Source organism: Arvicanthis niloticus, chromosome 2, assembly GCF_011762505.2.
Source record: "Arvicanthis niloticus isolate mArvNil1 chromosome 2, mArvNil1.pat.X, whole genome shotgun sequence".
In the NCBI taxonomy this organism is placed as follows: domain Eukaryota; kingdom Metazoa; phylum Chordata; class Mammalia; order Rodentia; family Muridae; genus Arvicanthis; species Arvicanthis niloticus.
Window position 1 is genome coordinate 69,390,182 of NC_047659.1, and position 13,020 is coordinate 69,403,201.

Here is a 13,020-nt window from a genome sequence, read left to right on the forward strand (position 1 = left end):
ATTGTAATCAGTGTCCTTGAAATTATGCTCCTATTGAGTCATTAGGAATGGCAAGTATTTAACTTCAAAAGTATAAAAGAGTGTTCCATATTTGTTGCATTTTATGTGAAGGCCATGATACAATGTGTACTGTTTATGCCTCCACATAGCTCACTTTCATTTATGACTTGTAATATTTCTTGTTACAAACTTTTCCATTATTGATCTTTTCTCTTTCCCATGTATGATATGCTTATATGACATCAATAATAAAGTTTTAGCAGGTGTCTATCAAGAATTGAAATTGCTAATTAATATATACCTTCCAAGATTTTTCTGAGAGGAAGAAAAGGAGTAAGAAGAGGAGAAGAAGAAGGAGAGGAGAAGCTAGGTGATGAAAGAGAGAAAGAGGGGGGAGACAGGGAGGCAGATATTCATGTATCTCCACCAGTCAAAGATAGTTGTTATATCTAGGTTGGTCAGTGGGTTACATCTCTGATTGAACAATTCCAAATTTATAAAGCCTATGATTAACATTATTTTAAAAAATGTATAAATGCAAAAAGGAAAAGGGGGCATGGGATAGGGGTTTCCTAAGGGAGGGGGGCGAATGGGGATAGGGGATGCCATCTGAAGTGTAAATAAAATATCTAATAAAAAATAAATAAATAAAAAAGATAATAAAATTAATTTTATGTTTGCTAATGAGTCTTCTATATTTTCTACTACATTTAAATCTATATATTATTCAGTATTGATTGGCATATGAAACACAAGTAACATATTAAATATATAGTTTTTCTAAAAGAATATCCAATTTTACTCCAATAACTGTTTTTGAAAATGTCTTTTTTCCATTGAATTATATTTTCATTTGTAAAAATTCAGTGATCATATAAAGACAAATCTATTTCTACTTGCTCTCTACATTGTTGGTCAGTATATCTATCTGTGTGGTAATACAATAAAATCATTATTGCATGCTTTCTATTTATTTTGACTTGATGTAATATTCACATATCTCACTTATTATGCACAACATCTTAGCTGATGTGTTTATAAATTTCATATTTAAATTCTCATTTGTTCATAATATGTGCAGTATTTATTTACCTACACACATTAGTCTGATAATTATGCTTATTTTAAGTGACTTTAGTTAACAGGATAATCTTGGAAGAATGTGTATTTTTTAAAAATGTCGAGTCCTTTAATCCACACACATAAAATATTTTTCCACTTTTGAAATCATGTTTACTGTGGTGTCATTTTCATATGAGGGTAAAACATGCTAAGCTTTGAGGAACTCACAAAACCATGATTACAATCAAAATTCAGATGATATTCATCATCATCTGAACATTCCTCTGTGCCTCTGTAGTTCATTCTTTCTGTTCATAGTGTGAGGTGACAGCTGATCTATATTCTGGCACTATAACTATTATACTATAGTCTACTATAGTCTACATCGGCCTCCTCTTATACTTTATACCTCACAGTCTCCCTCATTGTAACATTAAGTTTTTTAACCTTGTTAACTTTATTAACAGCAAGTCCCTTTACATTCTTCCTCTGTAAAGATGCAATGCAGTTTATCTACCAGTTAAATTCATTTTTAGTAAAAAATAGAGCTCGTAGATTCTTCTACAATTTTCTGTATTGTACAATGCACATTGGTATATCAAGTGGTGTTATTGTGCAGGTCTTGTTCAAACATCCATATTGTTTATATTTTGTGGGTACTGCATCTTTATTGTGTCTGATAGACATTGTCTCTATTGACTTTTCTTGGGCTTCTAATTCTTACAATCTTTCCACCCTGCTTCTGTGAGATTCCTTAAGACTTAGGGATATGTATTGTTTTGTAGGTGTATTAGTTGGAGCTGGGAACATCATGGTGAATTATTCTTTATAATTTGACAAATTTCTTCTGTAGTGATCTTTATCTGTTGCAAAAAAAGAAGGGTTTTCTTTTTGTTTTGTTTTTGTTTTTGTTTTTTTATTAGTGCTGAGAATTACAGCTTATATACTAAGTATGAGGATAAGTACTTAGAATCCAGTTGGAAATTAGGCTATTTTAGAAAAGTGTCAATAGTAAGTTCTGTAGGTTCTATGTTTTGGTGGGTCAAGGATAGTTGACTTTATAGTACTAAGTATGAGTTTTCTATTGAGATGATTCAAAGTCCAATTAGAGAGTTTTTATTATGGCCAAGATTGTACAGAGAATCTCTTTTAAGCATCACATGCCCCCATAAATAGCTCTCATCACCAATGAGCTGAGCCAGGAAATAGGAAGTAGGCAGGAATGAAGAGAATTCTGGAAAATGGTCAAAGGCACAGGAAAGTCACCACAGAATGTAGAGAAGATGGACATAAGAAGACAAGGAGAGGAAACCAGCCACATAGTTGAACTCGGGTTAGAATAAAAGAGAGAAATAAATTAGAGCTAGAGCTATTTGGAGAACAAGCCAAAGCCTATGGCCTAGGCATCTATTAATGAATAAGAAGTCTCAAAGTCCTTAATATGGGGAACAAAGAAGCCTGAATGGAAAATCCCAGAAGTAACACAAGATAAAAAATCCAAGAAAGTTTCACTCTTACATCATTGGTATATCCTGAATGACTGGTTAGCATTGTGGGTCATAGGCTTGGCAGCCAGTTCAGATAGCATCACCTTCTGATTTACGAGAGCTAGGCCTCTGGGAAGAGACTTCCAGGTTAGTTCTAGTTGTTTTTTTTCCAAATCCTTTTCCAACTGAATGTGATTATCTTCAGGAATAAGATTTTACCTTCAAGTTCATGGAGATAACCAATAGTCCAATAATAATTCCTCTTGGATCTCCTGCTCTGCCCTGACAAAGAACTTGAAGAAATTTTCTTTGCTTGGCCTGAGGAGAACATTTGCTTTCCCTCATGTGATATAATTTCTAGTAAATCACACACACACACACACACACACACACACACACACACACACATACACACACACACACACTGAGTTTTCAAAATTCTTTTGTGTTATCTCTTCTCCCATCTCTTTCTGTATCACCATTCTTTTCTCCTTCCCAGGTATGTCCCTTCCCATTTTTCCCTTTATAGCACCTATATCCTACTCCTATGTCCTATACCCCTTTCTAGAGCTCTATTCCTCCTTCCCCTACCCTCATGGACTTCTTACTTTTCTAACTTCCGCATTTACTCCAAGTATATACTCAAATCTAATGTTTCAGGACTAGGCTCTACAAATAAGAAGAAAGATGCAGGTCACCCCCCCCCCCCCCCCCAGATTTTAGTTACCTTATTCAGTACATTATTTCCAATTCTTTCTATTTACCTGCAAATTTTATGATTTCATTTTTCTTTACAGCTGAAAAGTTTTGTGTATGTATTCTCAATTTATTACTTGATTGACATCTAGATGTCTTTATGGACTATTCCTAAAGCATTAAATATTAAACTACAGAAATATCATTTTTTTTCTTACTGTACTGTCAGAAGGGTAAGGTAGTCTAATGCATGAAGCTCATACAATTTCATTGTTTACAAATAGGCCTTAATTATGGCTAGTTATCTACACTTGTATTATCTGTTAAATTTCAAATAATCACTTTTCCAAATGGTTGTGACAAAAAGTACTTTCTTGTTGAACAACTGTGACAAGAATGCATTTAATACTTAATTGTAATTATTAAATATATGAAAAACCAGAGACAGTGCCTCTGAGAGCCTAATTATAAACAAACTAACAGACAAGGATAATTGAAACAAATAATAGTAGACACAGAAAAAGAATCTTTATCTAACTAAAGTTTTATTATGATAATTCTCCATTATGGAGAATTGCATAAATATATACAATGATATGTAATCATGTATATCCCATATACCCTCTGAATCCCCTATGTTCCTCAGTAAATTTTCCTCTACCAAATTTATATCATAATTTTTGTTGTTCTTCTTTTAGCTTTTTGATCATCCACTAAATCTAATTACATAGGTTAACACTTATTTTGGTGTGTATTTGCATATCTAAACGTGGGCTTTCCACTCATAGGGATTTTCTGCCCTTGTCAATTGTTTTTTAGCTTCTACCTATGGCCTAACACATAGTAGTCACTTACCAAGCACTTCTAAAAAAATAAAAAAATAAAAAAAATAAAGAAAAAGAGAGGTAAGGAAGACAGATGAGTTTACAGTCTTACATTTTGTAAACATAGCCTTTATTCTCACAGTGTCCATTTATATAATGCTTCATAATTTCTCATGATTCAGTCTTGTGACGTTTCAGTAGGAAGCTTTGTCCTGACTTCAAATTAGCTAAAATTCTATGGGTAATACAAGTTCTTACTAGAATATAAATTATAATGGGTCGGAAAATTTTCTATAATTTTTATAAATTCTCCAGAATTTATATGTGTTAGGCTATTTGAAAATGAGAAGGGTGACCCTGTAGAAGGACCAGCAGTCTCAACTAACCTGGACCCCTGAGATCTCTCAAATACTGGAACATCAACCAGGAAGCACACACCAACTGATATGAGGCCCCTGACATATATACAGCAGAGGACTGGTGGGTCTGGGTTCAGTCAGAGAAGATGCACCTAACCCTCATGAGAATGGAGGCCCCAGGAAGTGAAAGTCTGGTGGGGTGGGTGGTGGAGGGGTGGCGACATTCCTGTGGGGACAAGGCAGAGTCAGGGGAAGAGGTATGGGATGGGTAATAGTCAGAGGGTGGACCAGGAGGAGAAAAAATCTGGAGGGCAAAAAAAAGATTAAATAAAAATTTTAAAAAGACATATAAAATAAGGATTACTAAGGAGCTCATTCACAACAATAGGATTGTCTTGGATTATCTGGGTTTGTCTATTAAAAATCAAAATAAGCCCTAAAAGACAGGAAGAAGTTGAAGACAGAGGCAGAATAATGAACTATTAGTAATAGTTGATGAGACTTTGGTTGATATTAAGGGAGGTCAGACAGTAAACCAAAAAAAGATGAGTGACTTCTAAAATTGGGCAAGAAGGGAAAATGGGTTGTCCCGTGGAGTCTAAAGGCAGAATACTTCTTCACTGATGCCTTGATGAAAGCACATGGAAACCCATTTAAAGAGCATGGCCTCCAGAACTGTGAGATAATAAGTTCATGTTCCTTTAAACCAGTATGTTTTTGATAATTAGTTACAGCAGCCATAAAAAATGAATGTACCCATGGATGATTGCCATATTTACCTAGTAAATGAAAGGAAATAATATAGCAGCAAGAATGCTGCAGTGCACTATAATTAATTGATTTTAATATATTAAGTTTTAATTACCATAAATACTACCATTTTGTATATTAGTAAATATACCATGGCCAATTTGTGGAATATATTAATCTATGATAGTAAACACTATTAATATGATCATTCTCATTGTATTCATTCATACAAATATACTACTTAAAAGCATGAATAAGTATATGTAAAAATCAGAAATACTGTAGGCTTCAAAATTGGAAGAAACACTATACTTAGAGGTTACATGAGTCTTAGAATTATTTCTTTTATGAAAAATATTGTATTTATTAGGAAAAAAATTATTTGTCACTGGATAGACAGCTCAGAGCCATTTAGAGAGCATTTGCTGCCCTTGTAGTGGAACCAAAGTTGATCTCTAGCACTGACATTGGATAACTCATAACCACCAATCAAAATAGACTCAGGGTAGCCAATGCTCTTTTCTAAATTTTATGAGAGGGATGGAGGTAGGGAAGAAAAGGGAGAAATTATAGAATTACAGTACTTTATATTTTTTAAAAATATATATAAAAGTGAATTATATAGGGAGTGCAAGAGGGATTCATTGGGCAGTATTAACACTATTGTAGTCATTCAGGAACTCATTTCTCTCAGTATGACCATCTTTCCTCCGCACTTTCTTTCTAATATACTATTTTTATTAATTCATATATACACACTTTAATCATATTCACCTTCTATTTATCGTGCTCACTCCTCCCAAATCTACTCACACCCCTACAAGTTAGTGTGTGTGTGTGTGTGTGTGTCTGTGTGTGTTTGACTATCTAGTCAAATTTGGACTGATATCCCATATACTTATGAGTATGGGATCATGGTCAACGTTTGAACACACTCTTAAGGAAAATGAATTCTCTCTCCCCGAGAAACCATCAGTTATCAAGAGCTTATCAGTTAGTAGTAGAGTTCATGTGCACAAGCACTTTTCCATGCTATAACGTTGACTGGCTTGATCTTATGAAGGTCTTGTGTAGGAAGCCATAGCTATTTAGAGTTTATGAGTGCAGAAGTCGTGTCATATCCAGGTGATACCATTCTACTCCTGTGCATCCTGACTCTTACTATTATTATCCTCTCACACCCACTCCCCTTTACAATAGATCCCAAGCCTTGGAGACAGGAAGTATTGCATATGCTTTGTGAATGAACATTTCATAGATACTTATTCTCTGAGATTTGATGTGTTGTGAGTTTTTGTGTTGTTATCAGTTAACTACTCTTTTATGAGTTTACATTTCCTACCTTCACACACTAGAAAGATTAAGAACAAATGGCTATCTACAAATACAACTTCTGTAGCATTTGTCTGTCTGAAGATCATATTGTGGACCTAAAATAGCATAATCAGTGTTTTATGACATAGAATCCACTGAAAAATGATTGTACTGGGTCACTAAGACAATTCTTTTTTCCACATCAATGTAATTAACACTATGATTAGAGTGACTCTAGATATTATCTACCCCTTTGTATATTTTGCATTATAGGGATATCTGCTCATCAAACATTCAGAAGCATCCCAAACTGAAAAGTGAAGAAAAGCTCCTTTTTTTTCACAGTCAATGTAAAATTTTATTTTTCCTTTTTAAATGTTATTTTGCTAAAACAAGGAAGATTATACCTTATAACATCTAATCATACATTTAAAATTTTCATATTTCTGATTTGAGTCATGGCTATATAAGAGAATTCTATTTTTCCATTTTTTTGCATGGGGACCTATGCAATTAATTTATTTAGGGTAAAAAATGTGTGCTGAATATAATCTTTGAAGATAGAAACAATTAAGAAATAACAAAATATCAACTCTCTAATTCAACAAGGATCTACTTGAGCGAATTTAATGATTTGTCATATATTTTCAAAATAAAATCACAAGTATAAGTAGCAGATAATATTAAAAATATAATAAAATACTTGAAATGAAAATAGAAGAATTGTGAATAAGTCATTCTAAGTAAGACCAAGATTATGATGGTTGCAGAAGTAGTGTCTTGTTAATAGAAACTTTCTGTGGATTCTCCATATAGCAGAAAAGATGAATGACAAGTGTACTCATGGGGACATGGACAGAAAGGCAAAAATAGCTAGCTTCTTCTCTTCTGTCTTTGGATTAGGGTAATAATTCATAATCTGTACCCAGAGGCCTAGCTTTTAACAGTTATTACATTGAAAGTTATATTTATACTTAAGGCTTATAAGGACATAAGTTTTCAAATTATAGTACTTATGAAACATTTGAAAAAATGTACAATTTTGTCAAGGATTTGAGAAAAAGGGACAAAACTAATTGGAAAACATGCAAATAACACTTGTTCACACCTACTAGTTAAGTATAAGTCATTTGATAATAGTTAGTGATGTTAAATGGGATAAAAAAACATTTTGGAGAACAGTTTGAAATGTTTAATAAAATTGCCAGGTACATACATGGTTACTCATCTATCTGTATATCCTATAATCCATTACATGTTTACAATTTTGGACAACTTCGCTAATAGTGACAAAGAACTCACACTGAATACAATACTTTCTAATAAGAGGGTAAAAAAAATGGAATGTGATCCTTGTATATAGTTCAATGTAGTCATAAATGAAAAGGAAATAACTGGACTTCTTTACATCATAGTCAGTCTCAGAAAAAGGTACTCACAAAAGGAAATAAATAAACATTGACATACAGTAAGTGTACATTTAATACATAATACCATAGATGTATAAGCATAAGTGTTAGTCCTCATATTTATATCTCTCCAGATCTATCAATAATAATTATCTCTCTAGTCATGATTTCAACCATCCCATCGGTACACTTTCTATTTGGAATGATTTTTAATGAATTAGAACAATAAATATTGAATTTAAAGGTATAAAAAATTTAATTTATAATGTAATTACATCCTTTCCTCCTTTTAGTTTCTCTCTACAGACTCTCCCATGTACACTAGCCCACCCTCCTTGTTCTCTTTCTAAAGTGTTTAAAAGTGCTTTGAATGATGGCTTAGTCTTTAGAGTCTGGCTCACAGTAAAAATGAGACAATGCTCTAAATGTAAGAACAATGATATGTAATGATAAATTTTTAGTCTTTAAAATATGAATGTATTTTGTTCACTGCAGTAGGGAGATATGATCATTTGAGTTAAATTCATAAGAGAACACAGTAGGTATTACCCAGAGGCCTCCTGTACAAACTTCACCATATTAATTACATCTTCAGTGAAAGAAGTGCCTCCTAGAGTGAAGTAATTATGAAAATGCAGAAGTAGAGGAGAGCCCAAGAGACAATCCACATAGATTCTGTCAAGGGTAATGCAGTAACCCAGTAATGAAGAAGCTGAAGTCCACAGAGAGGAAGCCATTTGGCAAACATTCTCATTATTGGCAGTTACTTCCCTGGATGCCTAGTTGTATAGACCACATAGAACTGCAGGTGCCCCTTCTGGGAATCCAAATTACCTTTTCTTGTTCCAATAACTTTTGTTTCTGGGTAAAAGCAATGAAGTCAGAAGCAATACAAGTTAGCTGTATTCTTATCTAAGCCAAGTAGCATGGGGGCAAGCACTTTGAGCAGAGAGTTTTACTCAGATCTGTATTTCCATCCATCATCTGTCAGGTAAATTCATTGCAACCCCCTCAATCCTATATCTCCATTCCAGCAGTGCTTTCCATAGCTCTGGCTTCCTTTTGATTGATTTCAAAGAATTTGAAGAGCAAAGTTCCTTCTCCAGAGATGCAATTTTTCAGTGTTGGAGGCTTGTAAGACACTTATTAATAAAGGTTTGAATGAATTAAAAGGGTAGGTCAAGAGGGCTTACCACCTATCACTGTAAAAATACAACATACCTCTAATGAATGACTGTTATCGATTCAGTGCTTCAGTTGCTCATGTTGATAGTCAATCATTGCTAAAGAGTTAGATTTCAAAATATTAAACAGAATGAAGATAAAGATTTTTGCCTAGGGAGTGAATGTTGAAAATTTTGGTGAGCATTTGAAAGACATCTCTCTACACCTAGGTGAACTGCAGGCAATAAATAAAAGGTGATTGATTAGCAAACTGCTTAAAAAGCAATAGTTACTGACTGCAGCACTTGTAATTCACTCTGAAAACACATGTCTTAGGGCTTGAAGTACAAGCAGATCTGATGCACTGGGCAGTTTCAGCATTGTATGGCTAAAGGGATTTCTTTTTCTGAATTAAGAACAGAAAGACAAATATTTATTGATAATTTGTTTCAGATCTTATGGAAGACAAGAGTCATCTCTCTCTCTCTCTCTCTCTCTCTCTCTCTCTCTCTCTCTCTCTCTCTCTCTCTCTGTTTTTCTCTGTGCTGTGACACAATGCCAGACAAAAACAACTTAAGAAGGAAAATGTTTGGTTTAACTCATGGTTTAAGAAAGTACACAATCTATCATCGAAGGAACCCATGAAAAGATTACTGTAAAGCCCATGGCTGTCAAGTTTCTTTCACATGCTTTCTCAGTTAATAAGCAGAAAGAACAGTGCTGCTGATGTCCAAGTTGCCTTCTATTTATTCAGTCTCAAAACTGCAGCTCAAGGGATGGTGTTGCACACATTCAGATGCAGAGTGGGGTTTTCTTCATAGCTATATTTTTCTAGAAATAACCTCAGAGCCAAACCTAAATGTGTGTTTCTATGATGACTCTTAATCTGATCAGTTTGACAATTGACATTAAACATTACACCGTCTTAATAACAGTAATTGTGGAGTCTTTAAAAAAGACATAGCAGAGCTGGATGTCAGGCTAAGAGGAAAAAAGGGGGTACCATAGTGACTCATTTAACACTCAGAATAAGCATCTAGGTTAAATATTAAATATTTCTCAGTTAATAAGCAGAAAGAACAGTGCTGCTGATGTCCAAGTTGCCTTCTGTTTATTCAGTCTCAAAACTGCAGCCCAAGGGATGGTGTTGCACACATTAAATAAATGGTATCCTCACTTTATTAAAATAATGTAATCAGACAATTTTCTATACTATCGTTCAGCTATTAATAAATAGCATTACTATTATTTTAATAGAGGATGTCTCTCTCAGCCTTTAAATAGAGTTTTACTTTGCTTATTTATTGTTTTGTTTGTTTAAGCAAAAACCTAAATCATCCAGACAATTTACTAAAATGGACTCCTAAGCCCATCCTGAGAGTTGCTAATTTATTCTGATTAGGACAGGCCCTAAGAAGTCACAAGCTACCAATATTCAAATCACTGCAGACACTGCTTGCCATAGAACTCTTTCTATTTGGCTGCAGTGTTCTATGTGTCATCCCTTCCTGACTTAAGAGTCTGTAACATTGTTATTGCAAATAATATAACAAATGGATACTTCCTAGACATCCATTCTGCATATTTCCAGTTATAAGTTCACTTCCAACAATTCTGCATAGTGTTATTAATGCATACAACTTTTTGATGAGTAAACTTGATGGAAAATTCACCAGTTAATAATTAATTGTACAGGACATAACTATGACTAAATAAAGTTGATAGAATAAAATGTATTTACATTTTCATATTCCTAAGAAGTTTGTAGTGATTGAAAGGAGCCCATATTTTTTAATAACAAATAAGCATGCTACTTAATGTTCAAGATCCTTTTCATCTTTCATGGGATGTTTTCTGCCTGAGAATACCTGCAATACTAATATAACTGGCTCATAGCAAAGACAGGCTGAACTCAGTAGCTTCTCATCATTACAATGTGAGTTTACTCATTTCTCTCTTGCCACATCAAGATGCTGCCATATCTCAAAGGCCTTTCCTACATACTGCACTTCTTGTTGACATTAGACATAAGCATTGCCTCAAGTACATGCACCAGAAATAGTTAATGAATTAATGATGGAGATGTTGACTTTTAAAGTCTTGTGTAATCTGTCAGCCTTGGAAGGAAAGAATTCAGTTCACAAAAGAACTGAAACTCCCATGAAGCTCTTCAAAAATTTCAACAAATTCCACTAAGGAAGTCTCCACTGCTGTTGATGTTCACAAGCTTCCAAGTGATATTCCATAGAGCAAAACCAAACCCACTGAAATGCCTAGAAATGAGCTTCTGTCAATCACAGCCTCTCTCTTTATTGGATACTCCATTGTTAGAGTTTTATAGAATAATCCATTAGCCGTACTGAATAAGTTCCTATCACACACAGATGAAAACAATGTCTATCTGAATATTATAAAATATTAGGAGGTCCTAATATTTTTGTTAGGGGTAAAGATTTCTGAATGAATATCAACTAAAAATTAGTTTCAAAATGAGTGTATGATGAGGCAGATGTCTCTGTATCCTATGTGCTATATTCTATGAATCTATGGCAAGTTTGATTCCAAACATTATCATGTGTGTTGTGCACTGTGCCTGAATGCAGCCATACCATATAATGCCAACCAACAATACCTGAAACAAGTCACTTACATTCCAGAATACAATAGCTAAAAAGATAGGAAGAGTAATCATCCCTTTAATGAGATAATGTACTTTTACTTTCTATAAGTTCCATCCCATAGCTCAGTTCCTAAAAGAAGTCACAAGGGTCTGTTGGGTTTGCCTAGTGCTTCCCCTCTCTCTATCCCTCTTTTCCTCCCTCTCCCCTACTTCATGTTGGCTAGAATCTAACTTTTTTTTAACCTAACTTGGGACTTCCTTACTGTTTCTCTAATGTTCCCTTAATCATCATATGGCTGGATTTTATGTCAGCATTACTCAAAAGGCATGCCTTTTATAAACTTCTTTTTTTCATTATTCACTTCTGGAAAGCCATCAAAATTTACATTTTAACTGCCTGATGTTTTTTCTTTAAATTTTCTAAAATAAACAACTTTTCTCTATATACATTTTTTTTCCTCTTTTAGGGGCTGTGGTGGTTTGGATATGCTTGGCCCAGGGAATGGTCCTATTAGAGGTTATGGCCTTGTTGGAGTAGGTATGTTTTTGTTGAAGACAGTGTATCACTGAGGGGGTGGGCTTTGAGACCCTCCTCTTAGGTGCCTAGAAGACAATCTTCTTCTGATTGCCTTCAGAACAAGTCGGAGAAGTCCCAGCTTCTCCAGTGCTATGACTACTTGGATGCTGCCGTGCTTCCTGACTTGGTGATAATGGAGTAAACCTTTGAACGTGTAAACCAGACCCAATTAAATATTTTCCCTTATAAGAGTTGCCACTGTCATAGTGTCTCTTTATAGCAATGGAAACCCTAAGACAAAAGCATACTGATTTAATTTTGGGGAAAATTATTTTAATATTTTACTATCATCTTTCTGTAGCATGTATAAATCAATATATCTTTGGATTATATTCTTTATATGAAATATTGTTGTTTTGGATGACAGCTTGAGGTTCCTTTTACAGTGAATTTTGAATTTTGACTTGGGAGTAGGACAGAATTTTCAACAAATTGTAAATGGCTGTACAACAGTTCTCTCATTTTGTATTAAATAAATGTCTCAGCATTGACAATTGTAACATCAAAGTTTTATCGAACTTTAACAAATACTGAAGATACTTCATATATTGTAGGATTATACATTACATTTGTATTTAATTCTCTTTTAATTTTTTAAAAAATATTTATTCATACTTTTATTATTACATGCTGAACTTAGTTACCCCTCATTACCTCCCCTGACCTCCTCCTGCCCTATCCATTTCTCCTCCATCTTCCTTCAGAAAAGGAAAGACCTCCCTGTCATACAACCAAATGTGGTTTATCAAGTTACAATA